The sequence below is a fragment of the Mastomys coucha genome, unplaced genomic scaffold (assembly GCF_008632895.1).
Source record: "Mastomys coucha isolate ucsf_1 unplaced genomic scaffold, UCSF_Mcou_1 pScaffold15, whole genome shotgun sequence".
Classification (NCBI taxonomy): domain Eukaryota; kingdom Metazoa; phylum Chordata; class Mammalia; order Rodentia; family Muridae; genus Mastomys; species Mastomys coucha.
In genome coordinates this window covers 93,805,810-93,822,432 of record NW_022196897.1, presented here as the reverse complement: position 1 = coordinate 93,822,432, position 16,623 = coordinate 93,805,810, and positions in this window count along the sequence as shown.

Below are 16,623 nucleotides of genomic sequence, written 5' to 3'. Positions count from 1 at the left end.
AAATTCCAAGTAAATGGATCTAAGAAGCAAGCAGATGTAGCTATTGATATTGACAAAATAGACCTCAAAATAAAATTAATCAGAAGAAATAAAGACATCAGTGATCAGTATTGATTGATTCCTGTTATTTTACTGTTGTCAACTTTGTGTCTTATTTATTTCAGCTTTGAAGTTTATATTTGTGTTGTGTATTCTTTCTATGTGTGGTTTCTTCTTTTTATTGTAGAAATTTCAGAAGTGCTATTAGGTTACTAGTATTAGATTTCTGTAATTTTTTATATAGGCAATTATCACTGTGAACTGGCCTGTTAGAACAGCCTTTATAGTGTCCCATAAGTTTTGGTATGCATCGTTTGTTATGGTTTTATAATCATTTAATTCTGGAAAATTTTAATTTTTCTTAATTTCTGTTGTGTTCTGTTTTTCTCATTCAGTACTGAATTGTTCAAGTTGTAAATATAATTCTGTGGGGTTTGCTTACTTCGTGGTTGATTCCAAATAACTACAGGGTATTTCTTTCCATTGTATAACACATTTTAGTTCCTGAATAAAGACACATAGACCTGCTATTTTTATTACCAAGTTGCTGGCATTAAGGTGGGAAGGTTCTGAGGTATTCTAACACAACTAGGCTCCTAATGAGAAATAAAATGCCCTGTTACTTGCCATCTGGTCTTTCCATGGCTTGCTCTGGTCCACATGCATCCTCATAGCTGCTCTTTCATGGCAAATCCTCCTGCTCAGTTATATGTTCTCTTCTCACCTATTTCTCTTCTCTCTTTTGTCTCCTTCTGTGGTCTCTCTAGGACCCCATGACTGGTATTGAAAGTTCTACCTATTCCCTTCTGGCCAGCTCATTAGCTTTCAGCTCTTTTTATCCAATTACAGATTATAGAAAACAATTTTTACATAACATAGAGACCGCAGATACTTGAATATGCCATCTTTGGGAACTGCAACCAGATGTCTAGGTATTGAAATCAGCATCTAAATACATGGTACCCCAAACCATGCCCCAAAACACTTTTCATGAGTTTGTAAGCTTTCTGTTGTTTCTGTTATTGATATAAAGTTTTAACCTGTGGGAGTCAGCTAAGAAGCAGGGTGTTAATTCAATTTTCTTGTATGCGTGATGATATGTTTTTTGTCCAAGTATGTGGTCAATTTTGGAGAAAGTTCAACAAGGTGCTGAGAAGATAGTCTTTTGTGTTCATGTCAAATTTTCTATATCTTCTTTCTCTGTCCATTCATTTCAAGCCAGGTTTTGTAGAAGTCCCATATTCTAGACTCTAAGATTAGTATCTGTGATTTTGTTCACTGTATCAAAACTAAGGAAAGAGTCATTCTTTAACCCTTCAAGCATTGTCAATATATGCTATTTTTACCTCATCTCATCTACTCTTTGTTTATCTGCTCAAACATATAGATCAAGTAAATAGCACACATTGGCATAGCTTTGAAGGCTAGAGAATGACTTCTTGGTTTCTCTAAATCCAATCTTCCAATCACATTTCCAGCCTGTAATCGACCACATTGTGTGGCCTTGCATCACTATCATTCTCAAAGGAATAAGAAGATCCTAGTAGAATACTCTGATTTCCTGTCTCCTGTGAGTCAATGCACTCCTCTGCTCCTATTCAATCCCCATCCCTAAATGTCAGCATCCAGTTACCTAGAAATACACTGAATGCCCAGCAATTACCCCAATCAGAATCCCAGAAGAATTTTCTACTAGGGAACACATAGCCACCAAAAAAGGCTATCAAGTGATTTTTCCACTATGGATTCATCCCACATGCAGACACCAAACTCAGACACTTGCAGATGCCAAGAAGTGCTTGCTGTCAGGAGCTTGGTTTAACTATCCACTGAGAGGCTCTTCCAGAGCCTGACCAATACAGATGCAGATGCATGCAGCCAAACATAGGACTGAGTGCTGGGACCCCAATGTAGAAGTTTGAGCAAGGACTGAAGGAGCTAAAGGGGTTTGTAACCCCATAGGAAAGACAACAATATCAACCAACCAGAACCCCTAAGCTCCCAGGGACTAAACCACCAACCAAAGAGTATACATGGGGGGAACTCATGGTTCCAGCTGGATATGTAGCAGAGGATTGCCTTATTGGGCATCATTGGGAGGGGAGGCCCTTGGTCCTGTGGAGGATCTATGACCGGGGATAGGAGAATGCTAGGGAGAGGAAGTGGAAGTGAGTGAGTGGGAAGGGGAGCACCCTCATGAGGCAGGGGAGGGGGAGGGGTTTTTTGAGAGAAAACTGGAAAGGGGGATAACATTTGAAATATAATAAATAAAAAAAAACAATAAAAAAGGAAAAGAAAAAGAAAAGTAGAAAGAAAAGAAAAAAGAACCAGACATGGCAAAAGAAACTTAGGAATAAAACACTTGTCCTACAAAGACAGGACTAGTTATTATCACCTAGAATTGTAATCTTCTAAATCTTTCATCACTCAGATGGCTATGTGGCAGTATAAAATAAAATCCATAACAGCTAGGATTGTATGTCTCCATTAGAGCCCAGTAATCTTACCACAGGAGGCCCTAAGTATAGCAACATAGATAAAGCACAAGAAAAATACACTAAAATAATCTTTATGATATGATAGAGGGTTCTAAAGAGGAAACAAATAAATCAATAAATCTTTTAAAGAAATATATGGAATTACAAGCAGTGGAAGAAAATGTATAAAGCAGTACAAGACCTGAAAGTAGAAATAAAATCAGTTAAAAGGAAATCAAACTGAGGGAAATGTAAAATTTAGGAACTCAGACAGGAACCTAAGAGGTAATTCTCACCAGTAGAATAAAAGAGATGGTAGAAAGAATCTCAAGTATTAAAGACAAGACAAAATAAATGGATATCTCAGTAAAAGAAAAATTAAACTAAAAACAAAACAAAGCAAAGCAAAAACAAAAACAAAAACAAACCCTGGCACACAAAAACAAATCCAGAAAAATTGGGAAATTATATAAAAACCAAATACAAGAATTACAGAAATATAGGAGGGATAAAAAAAACCCAGGTCAAAGAACAGAAAATATTATTAACAAAATCATAGAAGAAAAAATTCTTAACCTACAGAAGGATATGTCTATCAAGGTATAAGGAGAATAAAGAACATCAAGTCAATTGAGCCAGAAAAGAAAGTTCCCTTAACATTAAGCATACAGACCCAAGATATATTATGAAAATATAAAGGGAAAAAGACCAAGTGACAGATTCAGTCAAATCTATTTAAACAACACCCAACATCATGATGGAGACTAAAAGCCAGATGGACCAGGGCAGATTTTCTACAGAATCTAAGAGACAACATATGTCACCCTATACTATTATATCAAACAGTACTTTCTATTGATTGATATAAACAATACAACTATTGATGGTTGAAATAGAACTTTCCAGAATTAAATCAAATTTAAGCAATATCTATCTAAATATCTATATGTAGCCCTATAGAAGGTGATAGAAGGAAAATTCCAGGATAAGGAGCATAACTACTCTCTCCCAAACACAGGTGATATATAATCCCAGACAAGCAAATCAAAAGAAGGGAAGCACACATACACACACACACACACACACACACACACACACACACACACGCACACGCACACGCACACGCACACGCACACGCACACGCACACGCACACACACACACAAATAAAACAGCAAAATAACAGGTATCAACAAACAGTACTCATATATATATATCAACAGTCATTGTCTGAATCCCTGGCAAAAAGAGACAAAAGGAATTGGTATGAAAATATGATCCATACTACTGCATACAAGAAACATATATTAATATCATGGATAGGCATTATCTTAGTATAAAGCATAGGAAAAGGTATCCAAATTAAATGTACCTAAGAAGCAAGCTGGTGTAGCCATTTTAATATCTGATAAAATAGAACCAAACAAAAAGAACTAGAAGAAATAGAAAAGGACACTTCATACTCATCAAAAGGTAACTTCACCAAGATGATATTGAAGTCCTTGCTATTTAAAGCCCAAGCACAAGGGCACTCTAATTCAAAAAACAAACAAACAAACAAACAAGAACACATCAGTGTGACCCTTACAACCTGATAGTTGTAAGACTTAAATACCCTACCCTATTCTCATCATAGACAGGTCATCCAGAAAAAAACTAAACCAAGAAATACAGACATTTATAGAAGATTTCAAATGAACATAAAAGAATATACATTATTCTCAGCTCCACATGAACTTTTCTCCAAGACTGACCACATATTTGGACACAAAGCATGTCTCAACAGATACAAGAAAAATGAAATAGGTCTGTCTAGGTAGGGTTTTATTATACAGACACCATGACCACAGCAATTGTTTGTTTGTTTGTTTTGTTTTGTTTATTACTTTTTTGATTCTTCATTCTACACCTAATCCCACCCATTTCTCTGTTTCTTCATACCTACCTTCTGCCCTTGTAACCCCCATACAAAATGAAAAAGAAAGAAAAAACTGAAACCCCAACAAAACAGAACAGTAAAACAAAATACAAAGGAATAAACAAAACCATCATCATCAAAAACAACAACAACCAAATCAAACCAAAACCAAACCAAAACAAAACAAAAATGAAAGCATAATAAACTATCTCAGTTTCGAAGCTGTAGCTTTGGGTCTGCAGGATCTGCCCTTTCACATGCTCCAGCAGTTCATAGATGACATAGATGGTGGGGGTTGGCCAAGACAATACCCTGGACCTATGCCTGGGTGGTAGCTAGATTGGTCAGCTCTTCAGCTATCATAGCCATAGCATCAGTGTGAGGTCTCCAGTGCTGTCCCTGCTAGTTTACCCAGTACTAAAGCAAGCAAGGGGCAGAGTCCCATCCTCATTTCCTTGGAGCTGGTTCACTTACAGCCATATCATTAGGGCTAGCTCTACTGTGTTGCCCAGCTGAGCATCAAATAGAGGGGAAATAGAGAGGGTTCTTGAAAGAGAATACAAGGAAAGAGCTAAAATTAAGAACAATTTGAGAGGTTCAATGGGAATCTAAAAGTATACACTTATGAAAGTGATATAAATGAAATCAGCAAATAAAGAGAGAGACATATACTCAAATGGCCATCTCCTTTGACCAAATGAAGATTTAGTACTGGGATTGGGTTACATATAAATGAATTATTGGCTGAAGGGTTCCTATGTGAATCCCCAAACAACCCAGACTATTGCCAGGATTATAGACTGTCTTCCACAAACATGACATCAAGGAGCTGTTGCTAAAGACAACACCTATACAACACATTGAACACAGAGAAGTTGAGATAGTGACTACATAGAGCTTTTATTCTTATATCCTAGTGTCTTTGGTATAGGATGGTACTCTGTATGCTCCCAGAGCTGAATCCTAAACACCAAACCAGCCACACACACTTTGATTCAAAATGTTGTCCTGCTTGCAAGATATGAGAGTGACATGGTAGCAAAAAGCTTGTGAGAGTAACCAACTAATATATGATTTGACTTATGGCCCATTCCGTGAGGTGGAAGCCATACCTGACACTATCTGTGTGAACAAGTACCTGAAACTGAATAGCCCAGGGAAGTAAGATAAAACCAAATAGTACCGTTCTGGAAACAACACCCAAAAAAGTAGCAATAAAATGGTTTCTTTTTCTTTTTTTTTTTCGGTTTATCGAGACAGGGTTTCTCTATATAGCCCTGGCTGTCCTGGAGCTCACTTTGTAGACCAGGCTGGCCTCAAACTCAGAAATCCGCCCGCCTCTGCCTCCCAAGTGCTGGGATTAAAGGCGTGAGCCACTACCGCCCAGCAATAAAATGGTTTCTAATGACATTCTGCTTTATTCAGATCAAAGAGTTGCTCAGCCATCATTAGAGAAGTTTCCTCCTACAGCATATGGGAACACAGACCCATAGTCAGATATGCAGATAGTCGGAGACCAGGAAGCTTCAGTTCTAAATGGAATATCTCCATCAACTTCTTTCCCTCAATATAAAGAATATCTTAAAGAAGAAGAGGCAGAAAGAATGTGAGAGCTGTAGGACACAGAGGACACCTAGGAAAAAGACCTTCCAAACATAGCAGGACCAGTGCACATATGAACTCATAGATACTGTGGTAGTGTATATAGGGCCTGAAATGGTCTAAGACGGTTGGAGTTCCCTTGATGAGACGAGACACGGATACAAGTCACAATCCTTAATCTAGACACTATCTATCTTCACTTTATAATTACTCACAAATAAAATATTAGTTCTCCCTGAGAGATTATCACTGAGAGACTCAGATAGTCTGCATGCTAGTCAACAGAGAAGGAATCCAATGGCATCCTTGGAGGTTTGTTTTTTCATAGTGTTGTTTCAGGTCTTTCCCACTATATTTTCTTCTCAATTTTATCTTATTATTTTAAATTTAAATTTATTTTAATTCTACCCTACAAATCATTTGCACATATCCTGGTTTCCAGTTGAGTGGTTTTTATAGGATTTCTGAGTATGCAAATAAGCAGGCCTCTGATCCTTGTGACTTCTATTAGGCACTATTCCCTTTGTTTAATTTCTTTAGTATATACATGTTAGTTCTTTCTCTATATTCTAATATTATTTTTATTTTATATTATATATTATTTATATATACAAATACATTTATATATAATTTTATATAATGTATAATATAATAAATTAATATAATATATTACATAGAGGTATGTTATATTATAATTTTTATCCTCCAGAAGCCTGTTTGTTTTCTAATGAGAAACAGAAAGGGGATAGATATGGATGGCAGAGGAGATGGAGCAGAACTGAGAAGAGAAGGGGGGGGAACTATAATCACAATATATTATGTGAGGGGAAAATCTATTGTCAATAAAAGGAAAAAAACAGAAAGGAGACACTTTATTTTTATCTTTTATTTAAATATTCCTTTATAACTTCACTTATCTCACTTACATATAATCCTCTTCTTGTCATCAAATACTCTTTGGATCCTCCAAAGATATCATACAATTACCTTATTATAGTGCCCTGGCTTCCCTATGAGAAAGGATCCCATTGTCTTAGCTCCTGGAATTCAGATAGCTCTTGAATATTGGAGTAGCTTTCCTTTGGGTGATAAAGATTGACTGAAGGATGAACGAGTCTTAAGTGGAGTAATTTAGAGATACTCCTGTAGATTTCTGATAGAAAGTACAGAAATAAGGTTTTTCAAATGATTTGGTGATATATGTATAATGAAAGTCATTTGACATTTGACATTCTTTTGACAGAAGATAGAGATATGCAACCTAGGAAAGAAGTTCTTACAGACCAAAGCATAAATATGTGCATTAGTCTATTTTGGTTAATGTAACAAATATCTAAGTCTAACCAATTTATAAAGATAAAAGTATTCATTTGACTCTTGAGTTTTGAAGGTAACAGTCCATGGTGAGGTGAGCATCTAGAGCAAGGCTGCATCATGGTAGGGAGCATGTAGCTGAAGAAGGTGTTGAGTTCATGGTGTGGAAGATGTTAGAAAGTTCCACTTCCATGGACTTTAGCAAACATTAAGCTTTAATCTTGTTGTGCACCTCGATTTGTTTAGGATATTTGACTTCAAGAACTATCAAAGTTATGAATACTGAACCTTGATTATTTTATCTTCCCCCGAGCTCTACACTCTAGGCTTAGGGCCCAGTATGTTATCATTGGCCAGTCTTGAGATCTACAAAATGTAAAAGAAAGAGGCAGATTTTCAATCCTATGGACATGCTCTTGAAATAGTTCTAAGATTCTATTTTTTTTCTTTTCCTCACCATGAAATCTTCAATTCATGTATAATAAAAGCATAACATTTAGTTGCAATCTACAAGTGCCAGTTTATAAAGATAGCTTTAGACATGTCTGTCTCTATTGCTCACATCATACTAGTTCTATTGCTTCCCAGCTATATTCTTTATTCCCCCAAAGATAAATACTTTTGTTTTAGGAACCTTCCAGTCATATATATTTTCAGTTCATAATGTTCCTTTGAGGAATTACTTCTATCAATCCTATATACATAATTTTTCATATATGTGAAATACACATTATGTCTTTCCCTAAAACTTACTGAAAATAAGGAGGCCTTATGAAAGGATGCTCTCTATTACAAATGAGAAGTATAGAAACCTGATTTTCTAAATAACAAGAGATGGCTTCTTTGTCTGCTAAGACTTTAATAGCAGCACTTAAAATTCATATTCTACTCAATCATATATTTGTATCATAATAAAAGTATTAAAGGTTATAATGAGTTTAAAAGTTTTGTTTTTGTTTTTTTTTTCAAGACAGGGTTTCTCTGTGTATCCCTGGGTGTCCTGAAACTCACTCTGTAGACCAGGCTGGCCTTGATCTCAGAAATCCACCTGCCTCTGCCTCCCAAGTGCTGGGATTAAAGGTGTGTGCCACCACTGCCTGGCATAAAAGTTTTAATAAATTTTTAATAAAATAATAAAATTAATAAATTTTAATAAAATAATAAAATAAAATTTTTAATCTGAGCTTGAGCCATCTTTTATTACCCAAACTCAAGAGGGAGAGGCAGGCAGATCATTGTCAGTTAGATTCATTCTTGTCTACATAATTAGCTCTAGGCTAGCAAGGGATACATAGTAATACCCTGTCTAAAATTAAATTAAATTAAAATTAAATTAATCTGATTTATATTGTTTATTCAGTTGATAATTTATTACCCTTAATAGCATCTATACTTTTCAATGTTTTACTGTTTTTCTTTGTGTTTTTTAAATGAGGAAATTCCAAGACATATTTATTCATACTATTTCTTCTAATTTTCTCCTTTTCCTTGCCCTTCTCTACCTCTTCTTCCTCCTCTTGACTCTAAATATATGTGATAATTAAAAAAAAAAAAAAACTAATATTTAGGCCAGGAATGGTAGCTCACACATTTCATCTGAACTCTCATTAAGCAGGTACAGGAGGATTGTCATGAATTTAAGGCTATCTTGGGCTATGTGGTGAGTGATAAGCCAGCTTGAGATATAATGACATTTGAGGCCATGTCTACAGACAAACTAATAACCTGCTTAAATTTCAGTTGCATAGCAAAAGAAACACAAGTTCCTAGTGAAAAAAAGCAGCTTCTTTTCCCACTTAACTTATTTTAAGTTTTTAGAGTTTGAATCTCAACAAGTTGTTATAAATGATCAGCCTGGACTCTTTGAGATATTTGAAATAAAGATAATATGTACACATTGTGATTGATAAGAGGGAGTTAGGGTGAGACACTTATTCTTTGCAAAAAAGTGAAATTACTATAACTAAGAACACAGAAATTCCTGACTCAGAGGGAAATTCCTCAGAGCATCATGTATATATAGGCCTCCTAGGGAAGAGGCAAGAATACCAATAATTGATGCTGGCTGTTAAAATATTATACAGTAAAGTGATAACAATCTTCACTGAAAGATGTTTAACTACTTCCTCAAACTGGTCTTGAACATATCCTTCAAAGTGGAAAAAATGTCATTTCAATATCCTGAGAGAGTTAATGACATTCATTAAATTAAGAAAGGATACTAGCAAAAACACATTTTAAGAATAAGAAGCAATATTTTAATTTCATGGGAATCATAATGACTGAGTATAGAAAAGTTATATCTGAAAAAAAAAACAGAAAGAATTGCTTAGACAAATAGGAAGGAAAATGCAATGAACTCATGGCAAATATCTTTATGGATTTTACTAAACATGCCAATGAGAACTTAGGTTTTCCAGGGAAGAGGAGAAAGTATGAGGATGTATAACTAACATTTAGCATGTTTGTTAAGTCACTAACATGGAATATTCCTAAGGAATATACATTTACACGTACAAATGGAGCTTACGTGGTATTACTCCATAAAGGAAGTGTCCTTTCTTAGACACCAAATACTACTACATGAAAATCCCAGTATCATGTAAACATTACTTTCTTTGAAGATGTTTGTCCATGAAGTCCCCTAGATCTTCCCCAAACATTATCGGTTATTGTCAGTAGTCATTGTTACTTTTCAAAGCCTTATGTTAGACTTCATTGCTGAAGACTTGACATACCGAGTCATAGAACATACAAAACCAAACACACCTTGGTACCAACCTGGACTGGACACGTCATTCCTGCTGGTTAATCCTATAGTTCTATGGAGCTCTATTTATGATGCTGGGGAGGAAATGAACCAATAGCATTACCAAGCTATAAACTCTAAAACCTACACTAATGACTAGCCTGGTAAAATACTCAATGGTGGTACAAAATGCCAAAGATATTATGGCAGTAACCAATCACTTTTTTATGTGAATTTAAAGCCTGATCCATAAAGTAGAACTCATGCCTAGTACCTTTAGCTGGGACAAAAACTCACAGTGGGATAGATCAAAGCCCATAGAGGAAAACCTGATATATGTAACTCTGTTAAATGGACATAATATTAAACTGTCAGTAGTTCATAGCCTTACAGCTATAGATTAGTTCATCACGGAAGCACCATTAGAGAAATTTCCTTTTGCAGAAGTTGGAGGTGAACACAGAAAGCCACAACTGTCATCATGCAGGGAATAGGGAAATGAATCGCTCAGATCCAAATGGGACATTTATGCTACTCTTTAACCTCAAGGCTCAAATATTATGGAAGACAGGAGAGAAAGATTTTTAAAGGCATAAGTATTGGACATCTGTTTTCTGGATATGGCAAGACTATGGCACATATGAGCTCATTGCAGCTGTGACTACATGCACAAGGCCTGACCAAGATCAAGCCAGGTAAACTCCACCACTTCACAGATGACTAGCCCATTCCTACTTGCCTGTTCACCTCTACTCATTGGTTCTTTGCTTCTCTGCAATGTCAATTGGTTTTGATAATAGATTTCCTCTAAAATATGAACTAATTAAAGTTGATTTAAAAAATGTCTGACAAGTGAAGCTTCCAGTGACATCATGTGTCAGCTGTAATTAAACAATTGCATGGGTAAATTTATGGAGCTAGCTTGTTCCTAGACATGATGTTAACGTCAACTACCCACATTCAGTATGGAGCATGCATGAGTTCCAAGACTGCAACCAGCTATTACCAAACTACATCGACCTGATCCAAGCTTGGCAAATGGGACATATGTGTTGCTACCAATCAAAGAGGTTTCCTTTCCTTCTGCCTTTGCGCCTCTTTACATTCTTCTTTAAAATTTATTCTTTCGTTTCTTATTTATTCCTGTCACAGAGATTTGCCTATCTCTGTCTCCTGACTGCTGAAATTAAAGACATGTACCAGAATGCCTGACATTTCTTTGCATTATTAACAAAAAATAGCAGTTTTCAAATATGTTGACATATATCACATTTCCCGCTAGTTTTGTGAAACATGTTTATTTCCAAAACATTTGGAAAATTATATTTACTTACTAAACTTTACTATGTACAGTGCCTCAATGGACATATTTAGGAAACCAAGATTTTATTTTTTTTAGCTTATTTGCTTGCATAAATTAAATCAATAAAATAATATAAGAAGTGAGCAATCCCATCAGTTTAGGAAATTTAAAGTAACAACTAGAATTAATTGTTTGATATTGAGGTCCTAATTTTAAAGAAATAATAATTTCCTTTAAAACATTCTACCAATCTAAGATCAAAGTTTCCTGTGAAGACTCATATAAAAGAAAAGATTGTCAATATAGGAAGGAAAGGTTCTAGCTGAGTTTGGCTTCTTTAGTCTTTCAGGAAATGACACAATGTTGAACCTTTTAAAAGAACTTCACTTTGTGTTCCAGTACTTAATGTTGACATTGTTGAGAATGAATCATAAAATGCGTGAAGGTTAAAAGAAAAAATGTTTAACTGACTGTCCTTTCATAGTGCTGCATACTTAGTAAAAAAAAAAATTATTTTCAATATATAGAGTATATTTGAACGTGAAGGAGTTAGATGAAGCTTTTGTTGATTATTGAGCTCAGAACACCATTATTATAACAAGGAAAATTGAGTCTTAGTAATTAGAATGGAATTAAGAGGAGTGGGGAGGTTGATTAACAAAAGGAGAATTTCCTTGTAAATTGAAGGCCTAGTGTTTGTTACATAGCTTAAAACCAGGAAAGGAATTCAACATGGAATGAGAGAAACCTACTCTATTCCTCTTATAATTTCATGAGTTTGGTTGTGTAAAATGATAAACCTAATTACATAGAGTATCAGAGAACACAAAGATGATTTTCACGTGTATTATGCCAATAAATGAAGAATGCAGCTTGGCATGATTTGTTTTCTAAGAAAATTTTGCAGTGTGTGAGATCAACTATTTATTGGGCTGAGATAAACAGAATTGAAAGAAGTGATGCTTGTTTTGTGGAATTAATAATCCATTGGAAGACAAAGATGTGAAAAGGGTGGGGTCTTTTTTAAAAAAATTAATTAAATCATCACTTGGTAAGTTCTGTGCAGATTCTGGAGGAAGCTAGGATACTGGCATATAGCTAACTCAGAAGTTAGGAGGAAGTTTGCAGGGGAGGCACAGGAAAGCAGTGAACTGAAGGATGGTGTGGTGAGCCATGTAATACAGAAATTTATTTGCAATTATTTTCTTTCTTATTGCACATTACATGTAAACATGTGATTAGAAGCATGACTTATGAAGCAAAATATTTTCATCTTGACAAGTAATTTTTCATTGAATTATATCTGTAAATATTACAGGCAGCAGGAGGAAGCGTGTGTGTATGTGTGTGTGTGTGTGTGTATTCATGTGCACAAGCATGTACATGTACACATAACCATTTCCATTCCTGTATTTATCTATGATGGAATACTGAGAGGAGAGGCACAGTTAATAATGGGATATAGAATGAATACTTAGGAAAATTAATTAATTTAGAAAAAATAGAAACACTAGTTAAGTCATTATTTTCCACCGTTAACTTTGCATCTATTTCCTACCCCTTCTTCCTGTCTCCTCTTCCTCCTCTTCCTCCTCCTCTGTCTGTGTAGACAGCCATCTCTTGTGGACACATCCATACCATAGTATAGTGCATATGTATGTAGGTCAAAGGACATGGTTCTGAAATTAGATCTCTTCTATCTTGTGGTGTTTCAGGAAGGCCTCAATATTAAATAACTCAAGTCATTTGACTGGATGGCAAGTACCTTTGCCTCAAGGGTTACCTCTTAAGCCCATGTTGCTTTGCTTAAGTTCTCTGTGAATTTTATTAGTTTTTGATATATTTGATATATTAAATATATTTAATCACATATTTGATATGTGATTAAATATATTCCCACTATGCCACTATGTGGGCTGTTTCTTTGTTCTGATTAATTTATCCTTGGTAGCAGAATCCTTATAAGCAGTGCAATTGTATATACTTATGTTTCTCTCATTGTACTTTTGAAGTGATATCTAGATAGTCATTATACAGGCTGGAATCATGTAATGTTTGTATTGTTTTGTCTCTATCTATCTATCTATCTATCTATCTATCTATCTATCTATCTATCTGATTTTGTGCATTTGTATGGACATATCCACTGTACTTGTGTGGAAGTCAGAGAAGAACTTGCTGAGGTTGATTCTCTTCTTCTACCATGTGGGTCTCAGAGAACATTGTAGTCATATCAACAGATTTGGAAATAAGCACCAATACTTTTCTGAATCATTTAATGACTGTGTTCAATAGTTTTGAAATCAATAAATGTGATACCCAACATTATTTAATTTGTTCAAAACTGCTTTTATTATTTCATTAGAGAAAATTTTAGGGTATATTTTCTATTTTTATCTCCATAAAAACTGCATTATAATTTTAATGTTACATTAAACTTAAAAAAAAAGTGCAAAGTAGGCATCTTAGGAATGTTGCTTGTATCTATTTTAATTTATGAATTTTGAGTTTAGTTTGAAATTTGAGGATTTTTCTCTACATGAAGCCATGACATAAACAAACAGATATCATATTCAATATTTGATATTAAGTCAAGTGACTTTTTCCAAATTCACTTATACTTAATATCTGTGTGTGTCATGCTAAAAGTCATTATGGATCTCATATATTTTAGTGGTACAAATATGACACATATACAGAAATCAGCACCAGAGCAGCATCAACAATTAAAGAACACATTATACTTCCAAAATTGAGAACAATTTACATATGAAAGAAGATTGTGCATGGTAAAGGGGCAACTGTAGTGCTGTGTTAAGCCCACAAATTAAAGCACATCCAATATGAAGCCAAATACAGGGATTAAATATCAAGGCAAAACATAAACATGAGGCATGAATCAATATTACAGTATAGGTGAATGTGTGAGACAAATGTATTTCACCAGTATGCTTGGTACAATCACATCTGAGTAAAACCAAGATTCTTCTTCAACATATAAACAATCATCTTAAGAGTTCCATAAGTGCTTTAAAAATCTCCTTGTGTGTTTTATTCATTCATTATATTCTATTAAGGGTACTGTCTTTAAGAAATATTATAAAAGCCAGAAAAGTGGGGATTTTCTGTGAGGTGTCTTCAAGAAATGTCAGAAGCTACATTATGATTTTGGTCAATAATAAAGGCTTATTCCATTCACAATTCCTGATTATAACCTACCCTTGAAGAGAATGTATGCAAGAACCTTGATCAGCCAGTTATACCACATAAACATTCAGAAGCAGAGGAAAATAAGTGCATGTAGGTCGACTTGCTTGTCTGCCTGCCTGCTTGCTTGCTTGTTTACACTTAGTCAGCTTTCTCCCATTTTATATTGTTAAGAACCCTTACCTACAATGGTATTGCCCACAATAGGATCATCTTACAACAATTAGCAATCAAGGCAATCACAAACATGCCCACAGTTCAACTCTCTTTTAGATGATTCTAAATTTGTCAAGTGAATAAATAAAATTAACCTGTACAATAGCTTTTAGGATTATGCTCCAAGTTTTCCAAACACAAATTTCTTATAATTTGAGTATAGTTACTGATATCGCTTTTGCATTTTATAATAAATTAAGTTGGTCACTGTTTATGGATATCTGACCACAACCATGGAAAAACATTCTTGTATTTCTACTTCTATTATCTTTAGGAACTGCTAGTATGTTAATAAAAAATGAAGTAAAGAAGAAAATTATTTATTAATTACATTTGCCTTACACATTTGCATGCCAGTGATCATAATATAATTTATAAAGTTTAATATTAGTGATGATACAATTATATTAGAGTTACTAATTATATAATATAATTGATAACATATAGTATTACATAACTCCTTGTATGATGTTTAAGGACACAAATTATTTTATGCAATCACTCCAAAGTTACATGGTCTAAATGCAATGAAAATTGAGTGAGCTCTAAAGATACTGTATACAGAATGAGAGGGAATCCTTTATATCTATTTAACTGAAAAGGTATTAATATCCAGCCTTTGCACACAAGACTAGGAATTGAATACAGAGGTATTAAATCAACCTATCAATAAATGCATTGAAAATTACAGACATAATTTTCAAATGGAAAATTCAAGTGTTTGAAACATTCAAAATAATCAGACAGAATGTAGCTTCTGACATTTCTTAAAGATACCTCCCAGAAAATCCCCACTCTTTGGATTTTATAATATTTCTACCCCTTCAAAATGATTCTTGAGCTTTGTGTGCTCAAGCTGTGTTGTAGCTATATTCTTTGAGACTGGACTCTACTACTCTGTATTTTGATAGGTTTTAGATTGCTTGAATGCTCTATTACAAAGAGAAGGTTTTTTGATGGAGGTGCTACTAAACATTACTTTAACAAGAACACCAATAGACATAACACACAGAAGTGGAAAGGCTCTCAAGTCTTCATCCCTAAACAAAGAACCACAGACAGTTAAGGAACACTAAGAACAGGGAAAGTATTTTCTTCTTGGAAAATCATACCCAATAGTTATCCGATCCCAAATAGCCTTGAAAAAAAACATTTTCATACAAGTAAATAATATGCATACTGAAAAGGTTGTATTTGTCTATTTAGGAATATGTGTGTGGTATGTGTGTGTGTGTGTGTGTGTTTGTGTGCAGTCAAGTATATAAACATATATGCATGACTGACTAAAGTAACATATACAGATGTATATTTAGATTTATGTTTACTACTTAACTATTCACACAGCTAAGACATGGAACTGTTGATACTAATCATCTGACCACTGTATAAATGGGTGCATTTATACAGTGAAATATTTTTAGCAATATGAAATTGTGATATATTGAGGAAACTGGTTCAAAGTGGAGGTTATTATGCTAAACAAAGTAAGCTGGACTCAGAAAGGCAAATGCCATAGGCTTCCACTTATATACAGAAGTTAGAATTTTGTATGTGTGAGACAAAAGTTGAAAGAAGATTATGAGAGGAGTGGTAGAATTCTGAAGGAAGTAAAAACAGAGTAATAGAATACTGTGGCATAGAGGAAGAGTGTTATGTTTGGTTGAAGGATGATAGTTAACTAGAAAAAAGAAACATGTGAATGGGGGAACATATAGAATGAAGGGGATGAAAAAAAATCATGTATCATAGCACCACGAATTCACAATTTTGTTATCCTGTCATAAAAAAAAAACTTGAAAA